The sequence below is a fragment of the Mesoplodon densirostris genome, chromosome 5, assembly GCF_025265405.1.
Source record: "Mesoplodon densirostris isolate mMesDen1 chromosome 5, mMesDen1 primary haplotype, whole genome shotgun sequence".
Taxonomy (NCBI): Eukaryota; Metazoa; Chordata; class Mammalia; order Artiodactyla; family Ziphiidae; genus Mesoplodon; species Mesoplodon densirostris.
This window is the reverse complement of record NC_082665.1, coordinates 107,697,980-107,714,588: the sequence shown is the minus strand read 5'-3', so window position 1 is coordinate 107,714,588 and position 16,609 is coordinate 107,697,980. Positions and strand designations below refer to the sequence as shown.

Genomic DNA, 16,609 nt, shown 5'->3' with positions numbered 1-16,609 from the left:
TTTAGTTTAAGAGTCAAAGTGGTAGAATAAAACTGTATTCTGGGAGGAGGAAGGAAAAATTAGGAGTATGGGATTAACATATACATACCAACATATATGAAATAGATAAACAATAAGGATTTACTCTATAGCACAGGGACTATACTCAGTATTTTATAATAATCTATAATGGAAAAGAATCTGAAAAAAATATATATATTTTGAAACATATATATATATATATTTTTGAATCATTTTGCTGTATACCTGAAACTAACACAATGTTGTAAATCAACTATACTTCAATAAAAAGTAAATGAAAAAAGAATATATCCTTAAAATCACCCTATATCAGCTCAAAGAGATTGTCTTTATTCTTTTGTACATGTTTCAATCGAACTAAATACAACCACTGCTTTACCTGGGCTTAAAAAAATGTATTTAGCATACTCCTAAATAGGCCTCCCATTATACTGGCTTTATTTCAAGTCTTTTCTTGACACAGCAGTATAATTTAATTAAGGGAAGGCGCTACGAAAAGAAAAGTTGAGAACTAAATTGCAGGCTAGGAATGGCTAAATTGAGAGTCAAGTGGTACCCTAGGCTTCCTGTTTTTCTGACTTCAAAACGTTTTAGGTAATTTTTCCTAACTACTCTGGGTCCCTCTAGTCTTTTTAACTTTTCCATTACTGGACTCTCACTACTTTTTCACCTAGGGTCACTACATTATACAATTCTAAGGGGCTTCATCCCCAATGACAGCCCTATTTTTATTATTTCTCTCTTCCCACAAATGTTTCTTAAAGTAGAAACTATTTCTAATAAGATCAACTGATTATTTCACTTTAGGGAATTACAACCAAGTGCTTTTTTTTTGGCCACGCCATGCAGCATGCAGGATCTTCCCCGATCAGGGATCGAACCCGTGCCCCCTGCACTGGACCACCAATGCACTTAACCACTGGACCACCAGGGAAGTCCCAACTAAGTGCTTTGGGGCAACAACACACAAGAAAATACTGTAAGGGAACTCGAGTTATCTTTCTAATTCACTCACTGCTATGGCCTATGTCCCCCCAAAATTCATATGCTGAAATCCTAACCCCCAAACATTATGGTATTAGTAGGTGGAGCCTCTGGAAGGTACTCAGGTCATGAGGGTGGAGTCCTCATGAATGAGATTAGTACCGTTATAAAAGAGGCTCCAGAGAGCTCCCTAGCCCCTTCCACCATGTGAGAATAAAATGAGAAGTCTGCCACCCAGAAGAGGGCCCTCATCCAACAATGCTGACACCTGATCTCAGACTTCCAGCCTCCAGAATTGTGAGAAATGAATTTCTGTTGTTAAAAGGTACCCAGTCTGTAGTATTTTGCTATAGCAGCTGGTACAGATTAAGACACTCACTCAGTAAACATGCACTGAGCATGTGCCAGACAATGTGTTACCATGCCATGGATGATGGAATAAAGACAGTTTAGACAGTCCTGCCCTCAAGGAATATACAACCTATTGTGTCAGATAGGCAAGTAAACAAGTAACTAGAAAGCAAGGTGGAATTAAGAAAGGCTTCAAGAGCTGTATGTGCCATGACACGGCAGTGGGTGCGATGACTAACTCTGACTGAGACTATCAGAGGAAAGCTTCATAAGGAAGAGACACTCATGTAACAAAGTGGGACCCTAAAGGAAGAGTAAGAGTCATACCAGTGGGAAAAGGGTGAGGGATGGGGGAGGCAGAAGTGCTCCTTGGAAGAAGGCATACATTCTTATCAAAGAGAATTTCATAAAGAAAAGAATGGAAGGCAAGAAAATAAATGGCATTTTCCAGGAATAGCAAGCAGTTTGGAATAGTTGGAGCAAAAGGTACATGGAGGGCACGTGATCAGCACAGCTATAACTACAGAATGGTGTCACATCATGAAAGATTTTGAAGGCTGGGCTAACAAGTCTTTTTTCTCTCATCAGAATAATTTGGCTTCTTAAAAACCGTTACTCATTACTTGTGTAATGATCAGAAAACTTCCTAGGCAAAAACCACAGGAATTAAAATCAGGAAAATATATAGCTTTTGAAATCATGCTATCACATTAAATAATGTGTATATTAAAAGCATTGTTTGGGGGCATAAAACTGAGGCAGAGTTTTCCTTAAGTCACTCTGGCACAAACACATTTTTCAGAGCCACTTCTAGAAACCTGATAGTAGACAGGAAGGAATAAACGTGCTGACCTTTGAGCAAAAAGGGGCATGTCACAGGAAATCAACGTACTGAGATGCACTGAGACCATCATCTAAGGGCTTCTGACAATTTTATACATGCTAATAGAACTGGCTACAAAATTTTCAGGGCTAGAGCAAAACGAAAAAGCAAGACCCCCTGTTCAAGAACTAGTAAGAATTTCAATCTAGAGACAGCAGAGCATTAAACCAAGAGCAGGGCCCTATGCAAGTGCCCCCATTACACACCTGTGAAGCTGGCCTGACTTCCAACTCTAACTTTCAATGATAATCCAGTTAGTTTCCACAGCCTGATATGTGAATAAGAGCTCTCATATTCAAGTGTGAATTTTTGACACCAATTTACCCCCCCCCCCCCAGAATTTACCCCATCCCCACCAAAGTGTTTTCCTCTCCACCTTCCCTGGCAGTGTTGACTACAAGAAAGCCCTTCTTAGAGATGTGCTAACTCCTTCACTTGATCTTATAATGCCGTTCTTCTGCTCACTGAAAACTCAGGCTTTCTGTTCTTAATCATTTGTGTTGAAAATTTCCCTTCTTCATAAAGTCTTCACTAATAGGAGGTAAGGTAATAAGTTCTCAACCACATCCAGTATTTAATCTTAATTGATGCACTGTTTAGGCTACTATTTATGCAGAGTTTAAGTATAGCTGCCACTGATGCTGCTAATACTGATGATGTGGTTGAATGCCTAGGTACGGTGCTGGGCACTTACTGTCCTGAAAATTCATCAGTGGATGATCCTGTTGCTATCTGATTTCCTTGTTCTTTAAAGTTTAGTCCTATTCCCCAGCATATTAACACTTTCCCCAAAGAAAAAACAGAGGAAGGAGAGGGAAAATAATCACTTGGGTCAGACAATTTTGCTACTTGTTAATAGGGTTGGTAAGGAAAAACTGTTAATGACTCAAAAAAAGATTTGAAACAACAACTTAATTACAGCTCCTATATTATCTGTGCATTTCGTTTATTCTCCCTGACATTCAGTGGATAAACTGACCATTAGCTTTATCTATAATCAATAAGTTGGCTATCTTAGGCAATAAAATCAGAGAAGACACCATGTTTTTTTGAATTGCATTCGTACAATACATATAGCCTTAGCTGTCAATAGAAAAAATTGAAACAGATCGTTTACTGTAGCTGTGAATTCTACTCAACCAGTTGATATGTGTATTATGCTGAGCCTTGTGCTTTGTGCTACATTAAAAAGGTGCATGTTTTCATATTATGAGTGTACTATTATCATTGAAGAACTTCAGACAAGACCCTCCTGTGGCTTTTAACCTGAATTTGGTTCAGTGCCGTCTGAGTGGGGTTAATTTGTTTAAACTTCGCCAATTTTATAACAGCAGCAAATCTAAAGTCAGAGGCTCTCAACTGATTCGAATTAAACTCTTTGGATTAGATTACTCCTATTTGCTTTTGCTAGATTGGAATGATTTCAGTCTACTAATAATTTCCAAAACCCTGTATATGTAGCTGAAGTTTGGCATACAGTTTACCTTTTTCTCCATTTTTGTCTTTTTATCTTTGGTTTGAGAAGACCATATACCCCCATCCTGTGACTATGAGAAGGAGAGAGGTTTTTCTTTTTCTGTGCAGAAGGTCTACTTAGTACCTCAGGACACTGTGCCTCCTGAGCCACAGCTTAACAGCATTAGCAAATGCAGCTCAGCCAGAGGGGAACTGAACAGCAGCTGAGTCAGTCTAATAATTTACACTGGGGAAAGCCCTTGGAATTCAGAGGCACATTGCCCAGCTGGAGAGACAAACCTAATCTTTGCTAATGATGTTCCTCCCTCTCTTTCCTATCAGGGCTGGGCTTTTTACACATGCACACATAATTATATATGCACACTCAGAGTCTAGTGAAGCCAAACAACACAGCACCCAGGATTAAATTACACAGTAAGACTACCAGGCGTCATCTGGCCTCTACATCCTGTCTAATAAATGCTGTCCATGGTTCACATTGTGGAGCTGTTAAAGATCGTAAGAGTTCAAAAACATATACAGCTACATCCTAAAATTCAAAAGTGAAAACATTATGGTGATATTAAAAGTGATAATATATTACAATATTATTTGAGACTGAATATAGTAAGCTTGACTTCTTAAATTGACTTAAACAAATACGTATTAGAAAACAGACACATGGACTTTGTTCTAAAAAGGACTTGAGGCTACTGACAAAAATGCACACAGTACAATAGGTAAACAGGTGAAGGGAAAATTAGAATAAAATGTAAAAAAAAAAAAGAAAAAGCCACCAAGGAAAAAAACAGTAGGCAAAAATAATTTGTATGCTAGCAACTGTAAAGATGGTTCACAAATTTGGACCAGAGCTTTCTGTGGATCAAAGTAAGGAGAAAGACACAATTGTTCAAGTAAGAGAAAACCATACCAATTGTCCAAGAGCAGTTTTTACAATACTAAGGCCCAAGAGGCTTTTCTTCTACTGATCCGTACAAAATGATAAAACAGCCTCAACAATACCCTCATAGCAAATACAGCAGCATTTCTTGGACAGTTTTTAGAGCACCTCTCCATTCAAGGTAAGTTTCCCAAGTATTCCAGAAAAGCAATACTTACAGTAAGAGATTCCAAGGAAATAGCTGAAATTCTGATTTAATGCAGAAAGGGATGGACTACATCTCCTTCAGGAAATCTTTCCCTGATCATTATTGATCACACTCAAGCTTTCCAAAAAATTGAGTAGCAAGAATTGCAGGTTCTATTCTCTGGCAAGAACCTGGAATGCAAACATTCTGGGTTTTCATGTAAGGGGTAGACCCATAAGCTTTAGGAATCAACCAAGAAGGAGAAAAAGCTGATATCTTCCTATGAAAATTCAGGAATATGACCAGAATTTATGCCTCAAAACCTCATTTCCACCTGGAGGTGGGCCAAAAAACCAAAAAAAACCTGACCGTGCAGTGGTTTATTTTTTTATTATAATGTTCTTCCCATTCTGATGAAACTGTACTTTTTTCAATATTTTTATAACTATCTTTTTACAGAACCCTCTGCAAATAGCATCAACTATTTTAAAAAGAGGGAAGCAATTTAATAGTTAATACCTCTTCTGATGGTTGTGAGTCACCATCTGGGGCTATAAATTATAATCGTGCTACACGGTAACGGGCAGAGGGCTGATCCATGAAGCTCCCCCAGGAGAAGCCGTCTATCAGCGCAGCCATCTAGACAAGGGACTCAGGGACAGGGCAGCTCCGAGGTCAGACAAGGGCTACAGCGGAAGGATACAGCGCAGTCAGATTTTCAAAAGCACCTCTCAGACACCCCCAGCCCCAATGCCATATCAAGTTTCTGAAATAAGAAAATTATAGAGAAAATTCTTACACTTTAAATACTGGCAATTAGAGGGGAATTTAGGATTCAAGAAGCTCTGGCCAAAAAATGTCCTCAAGTGAGAGAGAACAAACAAGAGGTTCAGAGCTGCTTCATCTATTTTTAATGAACTTACAAATGTTTCAAAAAGAAAAAGATGACATTATTTACCACAGAATGAGAACTGAGACATTAACCTAGCAAGAAGAAGCTATGAGATTGTGCACACATGTGCCTGTATAAACTCGCACAGCCCCCAAACCTGGTGCCCTGGCAGCTGATTAGTGTCTTCTGCCTCTTACTGCAAACTAAGGGCTTAGCTGCTTTGGACTATTTACTCCAAATACAACAATTTCAAAGATGGTATAAGCAGGTGAAAAGAAGAGAGAAGACAGGAATAATCCTAATAAGAAGGAAAACAGTGCAGAAAGTCAAGTTTATAAAAATAATCAGAAAATTACAAGTCGAAAGAGAAATGTACAGTTAGGATACGTTCTGAGGCCTTACATTAAGCCTTAAAGGGCACCTGAGATCATTCTTAAAAAGAGAATACAAGTTAGAAGTGCTAAAGCAACTGGGTTTTTTGGTATGCTGCTTAAACACCTAAAGCTTAGACCTGTCACATCTTCCAAGATATTCAAGGAATTTTATAGACATTCTCACATCAGTTCTTGCAACAAGGATCTGAGAAAGGCACTCTTAGATTTGCAAAATCACAAACCTACACCTAAAATCTCCCATTTCTGTGAGGAAGGTGGTCACTTAGATATTTTCTACTCAGCTCATTCACTGAATCAACAAATACTTTGTTAATCACTCAGGGTGCTGCGTCTGTGTTAAGCAGTAAAGACAATACAAAGATGAACTAGACAGTGATCCTGGCTCTGGAGGAGCTTACAGTCTAACAGAGGAGAAACATACGAATAAATGATTAATATGTAGTATCAGAAGCTCTCTGAAGGAGATGGATACAAATTTTTGAAGTACAAAGAAGGGAAAATTGCTGTCCAGGAAGAATAAGGAAGGGGTATATGAGTCAGAGGAATAGGCATGCACAAAGGCATGGAGGTGTGAAAGAAATCATGCTGCTATTTGGGGAGAGGGGAAAATGTCAGCAGGGCTGGTGGGAAGTGATGAGAGATGTAGAAAATAGGGCTGGAAAAAATAGATTAGAGATTTTTTTTTTCCCCTATGGGCAGAGAAATATGGAGAAGTGAAGGGAAGTGACATGATTAGATTTGAAAGATGATTCTGTTTAAGGGTGGAAGACAGATGGATGGAGGATGGGAAAAAGCTACTGCAGAGAGAATGGAAAGCATCTGAGAGGTATCTAGAAGACAGAATTGACAGGATATAGTGACTGCTGGATGTGACGGTGAAAGAGGGTTCTCCAGTAGGGCAGACTAGATGCTACCATTGATCAGGTAGAAAAGTGCCAGCCAGGGACCTGCAGTGATGAGGTAACAAGCTAGGGTTTATATTTCACAAACTCTACCAGGCAAGGCAGTTGGAAATGGAATAAGGAAGTAGCTAAACTGAAACTGGGTCAAAGGGCTACAAATATTGTTGGAGAGACAAATACGATGGAAAAGTTATATAATTATTATAGTCAGGTCAGGAGAGTTATAAATTTCATGGACTAAACTTTATCCTTAGTTTGTTGATGAGTATTAGCCTTTTCTCAAGGGTTATTTTATCATTGTCCTTTGTCTCTTTCACGTTCCTCCTGAATCTACCTTACCTGAATCTAGCTCCTTACCTTCCCCCCACACCACACACGAATAATCTCCTGTCCTTCCCTCAACCCAAGCATGTTCCTTCCTTCAAAACCCTGTGTCTTCCATGAGCCACTTCTGAGCCCTCCTCAAAAAAATCGGTGATGGCTAAAGGATGTAACTGAACACAGATAACACACTACTTCTTTCATTTAATGCCAAATCCATATTCCCATTAGCTATTTATACCTTTATTGTTTCATTCCTTTATTTAAACTTTAAGTCATCTGAATAGGACACTACTTCTGAGTTCTAATCATCATAAAAAATTAGGACTGTCTAATGTGGGCAACATTGTTCTAAGGCCTTTTGGAAAAGCTACTATTTTCATGAATATCAGAGTAGATTTTGCATTGACCCTCAGAACTTAGGCCCCCGGGGAAAATGATTCTGATTCTGCATAATCTTCAAGAGGCAGAAAGGGCGATTGTGCAAGTGTAAGAAGGAAGTTAGTACTGCAATTCTACAAACCTTTCATGAGTGCCAGGTGCATGCTAGGTGCTGTACTGTGCTTCTTAGAAACCATATGAGGATATGAAGGTATAAAGAGGGCATCCTCTTTATTTTTTGGCATGCCTTACATATTTCATAATTTTTAAAAAATGGTTCCTTCTCTTCGGAACTCAAGTCCAGTAGGGAAGACGGCACAAACACAAATGAAGGCAGGCCAAGATACATGCTTATAATAGGGGTACAAAGTACCATGAGATAATAAATAATAGATTAATCTGCTTTTGAGGAACAAGAGTCAGGTCATTTATCTTTATAAGGATATGAGACCAAAAGTTTGAAAATTGGGAAGAATATGTATCTTTCTCACTGATACATCTGATAAGCCTTAAAGAAATACTTTTAAATCTACAACTGGAAAGACACTAAGGCTAGCCCATTGGATCACAGTCCCAAAGCTGCTGCCAGGTCCTCTTATTTTTATTTTTTTTTAAATTTATTTATTTCAAATAATTTATTTTTGGCTGCATTGGGTCTTCGTTGCTGCGAGAGGGCTTTCTCTAGTTGCAGCGAGCGGGGGCTACTCTTCGTTGCGGTGGCTTCTCTTGTTGTGGAGCACGGGGCTCTAGGCACACAGGCTTCAGGAGTTGTGGCGCGTGGGCTCAGTAGTTGTGACTTGTGGGCTCTAGAGCGCAGGCTCAGTAGTTGTGGTTCACGGGCTTAGTTGCTCTGCGGCATGTGGGATCTTCCCGGACCAGGGCTGGAACCCGTGTTCCCTGCATTGGCAGGCGAATTCTTAACCACTGTGCCACCAGGGAAGCCCCCCGCTGGTCCTCTTTCTAAGGCTCTTGGTTATTTTTTGGAACAGATAGCATTGCTTGTCAGGGCTTTACACCACACCATTTCCAATGCTCCTTCCCCTCCAGTGTGTGCACATTGTACCTCAAAACCCTCTCAGAGTCTATCAGCCTCTCTCATCATAGCCAATCAGTGTTCAGTCCTTCCCTTCACTACCACCCTTCAGTCACCCCACACACAGGCCAAGGGGTGATCCTAAAGCTTCCAGCGTATAATTTCACAGGACAAAAAGGTTGCAGATTCCCTTTAAGTGCAGTGCTTTCAGAAGGCAGGGAAAGGCCAGGCAACCTTTCAAAGTCCCCCTGGCATATGGGCAGGCTCTACTCCGTGTCATCCACATTGCCACTGACAGGCCTGGGACCAAAGCCTGACAGGAATATAAAAAAGCCCCTGGCTCCAGTCCACTCTCCAACCCTCATGTCAGGCAGAAAAATGTGTTTTTTGTGTCTTTTTGGTCATATGACTTAGATATAAGAACCAGACTGATGACTTCTTTTTCCCTCCTCTAAAAAGGAAAGCAAAAAAAAAAAAAAAAAAAAAAAAAAAAGTCCTGTTTAAAGCAGGGAGTTTCTCATAAAGTTTAAGGAGATATTTATACATAATTAAAAGGGAAGATTTAGATTTTATCTATCAAAATCAAAATAAGTTTGTCTATAGTATAACACAAACATTTGCTATGCTAAAATATGCTGCATCTAAAGCATTTATACACTGCATAATAGCATTTAATACTACTCAGCATTTATGACTTCAGTAATTTTGCAGTTTAATGATTTGGAAAGAAGCTACCAGGAGTCAGGAGTCCCAGCTGTGTCCTAAATTAACTGCTTGGCCTTGGGCAAGTCACCAAACCTCTCTAGGTCTCAATTTCCTCATCTGCAAATTGAAGGAACTGGACTAGAATGGTCTCTAAGGTCCCTTTTAGCAACTGAAAAAGTATTCTGTGAATGTAAGGAATCAGAACAATCCAACAATGGAAAAGGATATCTCAAAACTGATTTGCTCTCCCATCTCTGGAAATGCTCGATGTATCAGAGAAATTATAATATTCCTGCTTTGGTACAGAGGATTGAACCAAATGACCTCTCCTATGTCTTTCAACTGGAAGATTCTGTCATTTTACAAATTAGTTCTAGAGACCATAAAACAACCAGAGAATGAAATTAAGTGGAGGAGGGGAACACCATCTAGGTACAGCAAATGTTTGCTGTTACATTAACAGAGTAATGACAGGTATAGCAAGTCACTGTGTAGCTAACATGAACTGTTTGCCTTGGGCCAGGTTGCTAGGTGGTGTAAATAACTCTGCAAACACAACACCTAGCAATAAAAAGATCTAAATGCCTTCAGTGACTCCAAAGTGAGCATATAGGGTTTCTTCAAGTAAAGCCTCTGATTGTCAGTCAGAAAAACTAAGGGAAGCGGGGAGGAAGTTCACAGTGGGCTCTCATTTGTGTGGGGGCAGACACTTCCTACACTGATGTGCTCCACTGGCCCAGTTCTTAGGGCCATATAACAAGAGGGTGGCAAATAATAACAATAATCACTGCGTTATCTTACATTTATATGTGGAGTTGAGTTTCCAAAGTAATTCCATCTATTTTAATCTCCTTTGAGCCTCATAATGGCCATGTGAGGTGGGCAGACCAGGTATTATTGACCCCTCTGAGGAAAATTGAAGCTTACCAAAGTTTAGTAATATTCCTTTTCCTCAAAAATGAGAAACTGATCAAATCCTTATTATATCATTTTCAACTCCCTTTAATGCTTTTGTCATAAGAGGTCTGCTAGGATCTATGGATCTATTTATGATTTCATTATATTTGCATATATTCAGGAAATGACAGAGGAATATAATATTGTTATGCAATTTCAGGAAATATCTTTTAAAAAGGAAACCAACAATAACAATCCTGAATTGTAATGCTGTTTTTCTTTTTTTTGCGGTACGTGGGCCTCTCACTGTTGTGGCTTCTCCCGTGCGGAGCACAGGCTCCGGACGTGCATGCCCAGCGGCCATGGCTCACGGTCCCAGCCGCTCTGCGGCATGCGGGATCCTCCCGGACCGGGGCACGAACCCATGTCCCCTGCATCGGCAGGCGGACTCTCAACCACTGCGCCACCAGGGAAGCCCTGTAATGCTGTTTTAAAAAGCTGACAGAAATAGATGTTGAATTAGAAATGCCTCCTATATCCGAGAAATAATAAAGCGGACCAAAAAAGAAAACCTATAATAAACCAAATCCAATTTAAGTTGTAATCTAGCAATGTGATTCTGGAAACACATAGTGGAAAAGGTTAGTATACTGGGAAGATAGAGAAAAGTATTTGAAATAGGTGATAAATAAGCATATCAAGAAACAAAGATCTTTCTAAAGAAATTATATTGAAAAAACTAAATTTGGATTAATCAAGAATTAGGCAAAGGAGCTAAATTCTAAATATAGCCCCGCCCAAATAAAGGCAGATTTTGGTATAGGCTAAGCATATAAAAGCTTTAAGCTTTGGAAGAAAAAAAATGGCAATATCTGTTAAGGCACCTATTATGCTTATACTTTTAATACACTTTATCTCATTTAATCTTCAGATCTTCATGGAAGTCAATATTATCATCATTTTATAGATGAGAAAAATGAGGCTCAGAAAGGTTAAATAACTTGCCCAAGGTTACACAGTTAGTAGATGGCCTGTTAGGTCCATCTGATTTCAAACCCAGTCTTTGTAGAAAGTTACTTCTTAGAAAAAGTATATCTTTTACAGTTATATTTAGTTACTGGAAATATGAGATATTAAAAGATAAAAAATATCTTTTCATCTTTCCTAATAATTGGTAGGCTGAAAATTCCATGAGATGTTATCATTTAAATCACGCATCCTAGTGACATGAGCTTTAGAATCAGAAGAACTGGGCTTGAATCTTAGAACCCTTGCCTAAGCAGCTACATGAACTAGGGTAAACCCTTGAGCCCTTTAGGCCATAATCCAGTATATTAATCTTTCATTGTATATATTTATGAAAACTAATTGCTGGGTGTTTTGCTAGGCATCCAGGGATAGAAAGATACATAAGACATGGTTCTCTGTCTTCAGAGTTTATTTTCATTAAATCAATTTAGTTAAATCAGAATCACCATCTATATTTTTAATCTTCATCATTCTTTTAGGCTTCTACTCTAAGTAAGGAGGTACATAGGAACAAGTGCCCAGAGGGACATGGGATAAATGAAGAGTTCTAACACTGACACTAGAGATCACAGGACTACTGGGAATAATTCTTCAAACCTTGTAGCCAGCTAATCCCACCTTGCATAACATTCCTGTTCTCCTTTGTTACTGCCCAAGATGTAACTATCTCTGGTTTATAGTCTCAGTCCTGTATTTTTCTTTGCATCCTCTTCCCTGACGCTATCTTCCATCATCCTTTCCTTCCAAAACTTGGCCACTGCAGTCTCCTGTTCAATCTTCAACATCTTGACTGAATGTTCCCTCACCCCTTTGAATGAATGGTTAGAGTTGACTTCTCTCTCTCTTTTCCTCCCTGCTCACCCTCACTACATTCAACTAATCACCAAAATCCTGTGGACATTTTCTTGTCAGCGAAAATTGTCAGAGACTTTGAAATGAGAAAAAAGACAGTTGGGTATCCGTGCCTAGGGCACCATCCCCAGTTTATGTGAGACTTTCCTTGTTTTTGAGATATTTACAACACTGAAAATTGTAGCACACATCTAGTAATGCAGCTGATCCTTGTTCAGAGAAATGCAAATAAATTGTATCTGGTGAAATGCAATTGATTATTAATGCCCTGTGGATACTGACTGGTTTTGCCCCTAATTGCACAGCCATTTCAGCCTTTCACCACCCTTATTGCCTACATACAAGTATGGTCTTTGAATTTTCTTTATAATGTCCTACTGGTTCCCTCATTAACTAATGGGTTAAATAATAACCTTGACATATATTCATTTTATATGTGTATAAATTGTTTTACCCTTTAAAAAAGTATCCTTTAATATTCTGAGTATCTCTTTGAATTTGTGCACTTCTCTCCATTGCAATAAGCCTTTCTAGCACAGGTCAGCATCATTTTTGCCTAGTTTATTTTAACAATCCTCTAATTTTACCCTTGTCTCCAGTCTCTCCGTCCTATTCCATTCTCTCCATAGTCAGAGTGCTTTTTCTAGACTGTAATTCTGAACATATTTCTCAACTTTGTAAAATCTCCGGCTCCTAGCATAAAGGTCAACCCTCTTGGCATGATTTGCTTCTCTAGCCTCATGTTTGGTACAGCCCTGCAATTCACCAGCCAGACTCAATTCAGTTCTCTGAATTCACTGCCTTCTCTCTCACCTCTGGAATATAGCACTTGCAGTCTGCTTTGAATGCAACACATTCTGTACACCTGTCTCCACCCAACTCTTGCTTGTTCTTTAGGGTTCATGTCTGTCATCACTTCCTTCCTGAATCCCTCAAGTCTGGGTTGATGCTCCACTTATGTCCTCCACTAGCAGCCTGTATGCCTTCACCTCTTTACCTCTCCCCTAATAGCACATACCGCTGTATTATAATTGCTCTTTAACTATCTCCTCTACTAGTCTGTAAATTCTGTGAGGGTAGGTGACATGACTAGGTTGTTCATACTATATCCCCAGTACATGGCATAGCAACCAGCATGTAATAGTCATTCAAGAACGTATTCTGAAAGCTGAGTTCTCTGTATGGTCCCAGGATAACAAACTTCCCTACACAAAGCCTTCTCAAGGACCATGACTCCTCCTGTCCCCATGTCCCCAATGAAAAAAGGACCGGTTATGCTCAAATAGAATGCACTTCAGTTTATTTAGGCTTTTATTTTGTAAAGTCAGAGCAAAATTTTTAACTCATCGTCTTTTTAAATGTGAAACAGTTCCATAAAATGGCCATGCCTAGAGGCGATGAAAGAGGGTTTTGTTTTACTTCTTCTATGACAGAAAAAAGGGAATGGGAGTAGAAAAAAAGCATGAGAAAGAGAAAAGACCAGAATCACGAGAATTGGCTACAGTATACATGATGGGTCCTACCTATTGCCCAGCCATTCTTTTTTTTTTTAATCTCCTACTGAATTCTTCTTATCCAAGCAATATTAAAAGTTATAGGATAAATTTTGAAAATAGTAACTTTGTAATAAGGCATAGAAGCAGCATAATACAGGTTTATGTCCTATAGTATTTTACATTCTTTTTCTTCTTTGTTAACTGATGTTTCTTTAGATCCTGCATTTGATTTATTCTTAAACAAAGCCCTGAATTTATTATTCCACCTTAAAAAGAAAGAAATTCTAACACATGCTACAACATGGATGAACTTTGAAGACATTATGCTAAGTAAAATAAGCCAGTCACAAAGGACAAATATTGTATGATATCACGTATATGACGTAAGTAGAGTAGTCAAACTCATAGAGATAGAAAGTAGGATGCTGGTTGACAGGGACTGGGGAGAGAGGGAAATGGGGAGTTATTCTTTAATGGGTACAGCAGTTCAGTTTCGGAACATGAAAAAGTTCTGGAGACGGATGGTGATAATGGTTGCATAACAATATGAATGTACTTAATGCCACTGAATTGCATATTTTAAAATGGTTAAAACGTAAATTTATCACAATAAAAAAAAATAAAGAAGGGGGAAAATATCCTGTCTTTAGCCTTGAAACTGAAGTAACTGGCAGCTACTAGTAGGAACCCTGGACAGACTAGGGTATGTAGGACAGCACTGTTAATGAAGTTGCAAAAAAGAAAAAAAAGTGTAAAGTGATTTAGAAGAAACTTATTAGTTAAAGCTGAAGGCTAAAAACTTTCACAAGAATAAAATCCTACTCTGTATTTAGTAACAATGAAGTGTTCTCTTAAGATTGTCTATAAGAACACCCATTCTTACATATTCTTTAAGAAAAATGTCTTCACTATGAAATCTTACTCAATTCCCAAGTAAGGAAGCAGTACAGAGGCATAGAAAAGAGTTTGGATGCTGGAGCCTGACTATCTGAAACTGAATGCTGGCTCCACTTTGAGGAATTTACCATCTTTTTGCCTTGGTTTCATCTGGAAATTAGGGACAGTAATAATAGCACCTACCTCAGAGAGCTGTTGTGAGGTTTAACTATGTAAAGCACAGTGTCTGGCACATGGTGAGCACAATATTGATGTTCACTATGGTTCTTGCTCCATTGTCACACTCACGTCCTGTGTGCAGTGGTGCTCACGGTGGGCTCTGGGGCCTTCTGGGGATCCCTGAGACCTCAGGGGGGCTGTGAGGTCAGAACTATTTTCATAATAATGAGATATTATTTTCCTTTTTCACTCACACTCTCTCACAATTCCACAAATTCTTATAGTGGAATTTCCCAGTGGCTACTATTTGCCATTTGATATTATAATAGATTGAAAGCAGAAGCTAAGATGAGAATCCAACTACCATCTACGAAGTCAGACATTAAAAGATTTGCAAAAGTCTCTTCTCATAATGCCACTTTCCTCACAAAAATGGTGGTGGTATGGAAATTACAGTTACTTTTCATTTAAAAAGTTATGTGAATGTGTAATGGTTTTTAAAAAATAAATTAGTATTAAAATTTTTCTCAGTTTTAATTTCTACTATAGTAAATATAGAAGATACAACTCACATAAACAAAAGCCCTTTGGGAATCTCAATAATTTTCTTGGTCCTGAGCCGAAAAAGTTTGAGAACCACTGTTCTATTTTAATATATTATAGTGTATGTGTCAGTCTCTTCAAGTAGACTGTATTTGTGGACAGCAATACAATTTTTCTTTCTTTCTTTTTCTCTTCTTTCTTTTTCTTTACAAAAATTTCCCCAGGGGTTTCCCTGGTGGTGCAGTAGTTGAGAGTCTGCCTGCCGATGCAGGGGACACGGGTTCGTGCCCCGGTCCGGGAAGATCCCACATGCCGTGGAGCGGCTAGGCCCGTGAGCCATGGCCGCTGAGCCTGCGCGTCCGGAGCCTGTGCTCCGCAACGGGAGAGGCCACAACAGTGAGAGGCCCGCGTACCGCAAAAAAAAAAAAAAAAAAAAATTTCCCCAGGTATTGACTGACAGCCTTTTTATTTTTATACGGCAGACCATCAGCAAAGCGAATGAAGCTAACATATAGTAGCAACTATTTGGGGCTTAGTGTTTGGGGGTTAGTGTTTGGGGGTTAGTATTTGGGGCTTAGTAGCAACTATTTGGGGCTCAGTGTTTGGGGGTTAGTATTTGGGGCTTAGTGTTTCTTACGTGCCGTGCTCAGCCTTTCATTTAACACTCATTAGGTTCTAGAATTACCCCTATTATATACATGGTGGAAACTTAGAGACATTAAATAACTTAAAGGCATAGACAGCTAATAAATGGACCTGCCAGGACTCAACTCTCTGACTTTAGAAGCCAAGCTCTTAACCATGTCAAAAGAGTGGAAAAATGCAGAGAAATTAGAAAAGCTACAGTTAGGCAAGACAAATTATTTACAAAGCATGGTTCCAGTAGTCTCTGTCAAGTAGCTAGTTTACCTGTGCAAGGGGTTTGTAAGTCTGGTTTTCTCCTGGATATTCACATTGTGACTTGGAACAATTTTTATTTGGTTTAACACAGAGAGCATACTCTCTTATACTAAAGTTAATAAGATCTTTCCTAAGAAGGTCAGCTCCTCAACCAGAATGTATTGCTTCTGTCTCTTAAGGAGGTGAATAGGTGGTACCTCTTAGTACATTATGTCTCTGAAAGAACTAGTAAGACACAAATTTTAAAGTGTAACATTATAAACCTAACGTAACAATATTATAAAAATTGGAGAAATAAAGAAAAAATTACTCTTTCACCCTAACTCAAAAAAGGTTGGTGTACTTCCTTCAATTTTTCCCTTGAAAAAATTTAAACATAACTCGAATTGTGCTGTACTTGAAACTTTGTCTCCTGTTTCTTTTCT

At 38.8% G+C, this 16,609-nt stretch overlaps 1 protein-coding gene across 3 annotated transcripts in view; it reads right to left on the bottom strand.

Moving 5' to 3' along the window:
* Positions 1–16,609, bottom strand: part of MAP3K13 (mitogen-activated protein kinase kinase kinase 13) — a 166,150-nt gene that overhangs the window by 64,723 nt on the left and 84,818 nt on the right. The gene's annotated exons all lie outside the window — the stretch shown is intronic.